Consider the following 4,521-nt stretch of genomic DNA (forward strand, 5'->3'; position numbering starts at 1 on the left):
CCCAGCATCAGGGTCTTTTCCGGTGAGTTGACTCTTCCCATCAGGTGGCCAAAGTATTCGAGCTTCAGCTTCAGCATCGGTCCTTCCAATGCGTATTCACAGCTGATTTCCTTTAATGATGCATCATGTAATAAATACAGATATTTACAGATAAAACTGTTTTACCAGTGTTTCTAAACATATTCATTGCAATAAATTGAGTAACGTGAAATTCAGTCTCATCCATTTGTTAAAAGAAAAAAAGGAATCAGAGTATGTTCTTACATAGGCATAAATTTTGAATAGGATCTCTTTTCACTGTTTAATTTTCTATTTAACAGTGTACCAGCTCCAGAGGATTTTCTCCAAGTACTTTCACCTTAAATTCTTCTAGACGTGAAATTTATTATGCTCGTTAAACAAAGTTTAAATTAAAAGGTAAAATCTGAAAGAAAGTGGAGGCTTAGGAGGCAAAATCTGGGCAAAACGCGGGGGTTCTGAGGAAAAATATGAGAGAAACCAGGGGGCTCTGAGGAAAAAAATCTGAGAGAAACCAGAGGGTTTGGAGGCAAAATCTGACAGAAAGAAGGATCTCCTGAGGTAAAATTTGACAGAAAGACAGTCTTTCTGAGGCAAAATCTGACAGAAAGAAGGATCTCCTGAGGTAAATAAAATTTGACAGAAAGACAGTCTTTCTGAGGTAAAATCTGACAGAAAGAAGGATCTCCTGAGGTAAAATTTGACAGAAAGACAGTCTTTCTGAGGCAAAATCTGACAGAAAGAAGGATCTCCTGAGGTAAATAAAATTTGACAGAAAGACAGTCTTTCTGAGGTAAAATCTGACAGGAGGAAGGATCTCCTGAGGTAAAATTTGACAGAAAGACAGTCTTTCTGAGGTAAAATCTGACAGGAAGAAGGATCTCCTGAGGTAAAATTTGACAGAAAGACAGTCTTTCTGAGGTAAAATCTGACAGGAAGAAGGATCTCCTGAGGTAAAATTTGACAGAAAGACAGTCTTTCTGAGGTAAAATCTGACAGGAAGAAGACACTTCTGAGGTAGAACCTTATGGAAAGACAGTCTCTCTGAAGCAAAATATGATGAAAACTAGCACCTCCTGAGGTAGACCTGACACAAACGTTGAGTTCCTGAGCCTAAATCTGACAGGAACTAGGGCATCCTGAGTTATATGTTTCATAAACCTTTTGCTCCTGAGGTAACATCTGACAGACTCCTTCCAGTCATGACACCAAAATCTCACAGAAACTAGGGTCTCCCGAGGCAAAAACGGACCGAAAGTAGATGGACCGGAGGCAAGTGTCACCGAAACTAGAGGGTCGTGAGGTAAAGGGTTCTCAGATGAAACCTGATGTTAGGTAGGGGTTTTGAGTCAAATCTGAGAGAAAGGAGGGCTTTCAGAGAGGAATATGGCAGAAACTGGGGGGTTCTTTGTTCACATGTGACACGGCTCAGCAACTCACACTTTTTGGGCTTCCCTTATGGCTCATAGCCTTCCCTGGTGGCTAAAGAATTTCTGGAGAATGAAAAGACATTCCTCTCCACTATTCTTGCCTAGAGAATCCCATGGACAGAACAGACTAATGTCCACTAATGTCCATGGGGCACGCTAAGTCAGACTCAACTGACGTGAGTTGAAATTCTGTCTATACTTATACTTTGTGCGTGCATACTCAGTCGCTTAAGTTGTGTCCGACTCTTGCGATCCTATTGACTGTAGCCCGCCAGGCTCCTCTGTCCAAGTAAGAATGCTGGAGTGGGATGCCATTTCGTCCTCCAGGGGATCTTCCTGACCCAGGGATTGAACCCGAGTCTCCTGTGTCTCCTGCATATGCAGGTGGATTCTTTACCGCTTAAACACCATCATGTTTATATAGTGCCAAACATTTATTTGGCCACACTGTGTAACATGTGGGATCTTAATTCCTCAACCAGGGGTTGAACCTGTATCACCTGATGTAGAAACACAGAGTCTTAACCACTGGATCTCTGCCCGAGTCCAACTCCAGCAACCAGGGATTGAAGCTGAAGAGATGACGGTGTCGGCCAATGAGACAGCCTCTCATTTCTCTATGGACTGCCTGTTGATTCCAAGTTTAAGATTCTCTTTTATACTTTTACAAAAACATTAGGCCAGAGGTTTGACATTTTCAGTCCCCCCCCCCCCCAGATTTATTATCTCCATAAATCATTGTTGCTCTTCAAACAGATTTCCTGCTTCAGTGATTCTCTGGGAATCAGCCTTATCATCTATTATCTACCTCCTCTAATGTGTCCTGTAGTTAACTTGTGATTACATGGTAGCTCATGCTACATTCCTCAGTTTAGGACTTATCTTCCTAAATCCTGTTTGCCCCTAACTTCAAGAGCTCACTATCTCTTAAAGAGGCTTCTAGCTATAGTGTATCTAAAAATTCCTAACTTCTATAAGCGATAGTAAAATATGCTAACTTCACATTCCTTAAATCTTTAACTTCTAACTATTTTAATAATTTCTAACCCCTAAATTCAGTAAACTCATTTGCCATAAACTTTCTCCTCACAAATAGGCTTCAGATATCAATCCCTCCCATGGCCTCAAGCTACGGCCTATGTGCTCATCCTGGAACGCTCTTTTGTAAAAGTCCTTGAACAAATGTCAATGATTAACTTTATGAATTATTTTCTGAGCAATGCTGCAGAAGGCTTTGCACCTTCTCATGCTCCTCTCAAGACCAATAAGCACCTTAATATTCCTTTTCAGCAACTCAGCCGAGGAGAGGAAAAGACAAGTCAGAATGAATGGGCCTAACTCCTTCATCCCGGGATCCGTGCCTGCGGAATGAGGAGGGGGCTGGACACTGTGTCTCCATTTTGTCAGTAATGCCTAACGCGGCTCCCGACAGATCTCCGAGGAACTCCCTATTAACATTTTTTTTAATGTTGACACTGGGGGAAGCGATGCATAAATGACTCAAATAGTCTATGAGAAATCTCTCTACCTTCCTCTCAATATTGCTGTGAACCAAAAACTTCTCTTAAAAATATCTATGTTCTTGTAAAAAAAATTCTTTTTTCCCATCCCCAGTAGCTAATAATCTGACTTCTTGGGCAACAGATATTTTTATTACATATAATCATCTTATATATATATCTTCATTCATTGTTCAGTCACTAAGTTGTGTCCGACTCTTTGCGACCCCATGGACTGCAGCACGCCAGGCCTCCCTGTCCTTCAGTATCTCCCAGAGTTTGCTCAGACTCATGTCCTCTGAGTCAGTGATGCCATCCAACCGTCTGATCCTCTGTGTATCTTATGTATAATAATCCTACATGAATGCATCCACTTGGGGGCGCATGCATATTGCTGGGAACATGACTGATTAAAAACCCTGCAAGAAACAAGGTTTTAAACGTATGCATTTCTTTCCTTTTCCTAAAAGTAGCGCAGGTTTTCTTTTTTCTTTCTCTTTATGGATCGTGATTTAGAATCCAGAACCGCAGCAGGCTTTATGGGGGTCACGCAGCTGATCGTGACAAGTAAATTTAAAGTTCCTTCTGAAAAGAGGAATTCTCAAGGCACAGACACTCTTTTCAATGTGTCACCTGCAATTTTGAAGAATTTGAATCAAGAAATTCACTTCCACGTGCTTTCTGCGTATTAAAGAAGAACACGTAGACGCCCCTCACGCTGTAATAACTTTGGTGGGATGGGACGTGTTACTTCTGAGTTCTCAGCCCCAGAATCAAGCCTTCTGGCAAAAAAATAAGGCAGAATTATGGCTCAGTTGCTGGTTTGACCTGAGTATGTACCGATCTCAATTCCTGACAAATAAAAATGAGAAACACGGTGATACATTCCGTATTTTAGGAATTTTTTTTTTTACTCTTCTGACTGTACATTGACTTCTTTCATCTGTAACCTGACCTAAAACTTGAACTATGACATGAAAACAGAAGCATTATCTTCATCCGCTGCTCATTGCTCCATTCCAAAGTAAAGAATGAGAGAAAATATGAAAGTATAAAATATAAATATGTCCGTGATAGTTCAAGATTGGCTCCTGTCTTCTGAGGACTTGATTTCAGCAAATTCACTGTCGTGAAGGGTCTCTAATATTTTCAGTATTTCCCTTTCTTCCTTGTTGCAGACCATCTCTGAGAAAGACGTAACAGTTTCAGGAAGGGTCTTCAATAATTCCCCTTCTTCTTTGTTCTGGCCCATCTTTGACAAGGTCTCATGAAGGGTCTTCTCTGAGCTTTTGATAAAGGGCTGTAATGGAAACCACGTCAAGGCCGGGTTAGGAGCTAATTCTCGCCTCAGTATTTTATGGGGCCGCTGTAGGAAAGTCATGTGATCAGATGAAGCCTGTGGCCAACCAGCAAGCTGCAGAGAAATAGCTCCCAGACCCGGAGGTTGTCCTTTCACGGGGAATTTCCTTGGGGGGACGTGGACGAAACTTCTGGCTTAGACAGGTGGCTAGTACAATCTGGACCATATTTCTTTTCTGAATATTAAGTCAAAAGCCGCCACTGTGTCCTGTAAC

This window comes from Bubalus bubalis, chromosome X (assembly GCF_019923935.1).
Source record: "Bubalus bubalis isolate 160015118507 breed Murrah chromosome X, NDDB_SH_1, whole genome shotgun sequence".
Lineage (NCBI taxonomy): Eukaryota > Metazoa > Chordata > Mammalia > Artiodactyla > Bovidae > Bubalus > Bubalus bubalis.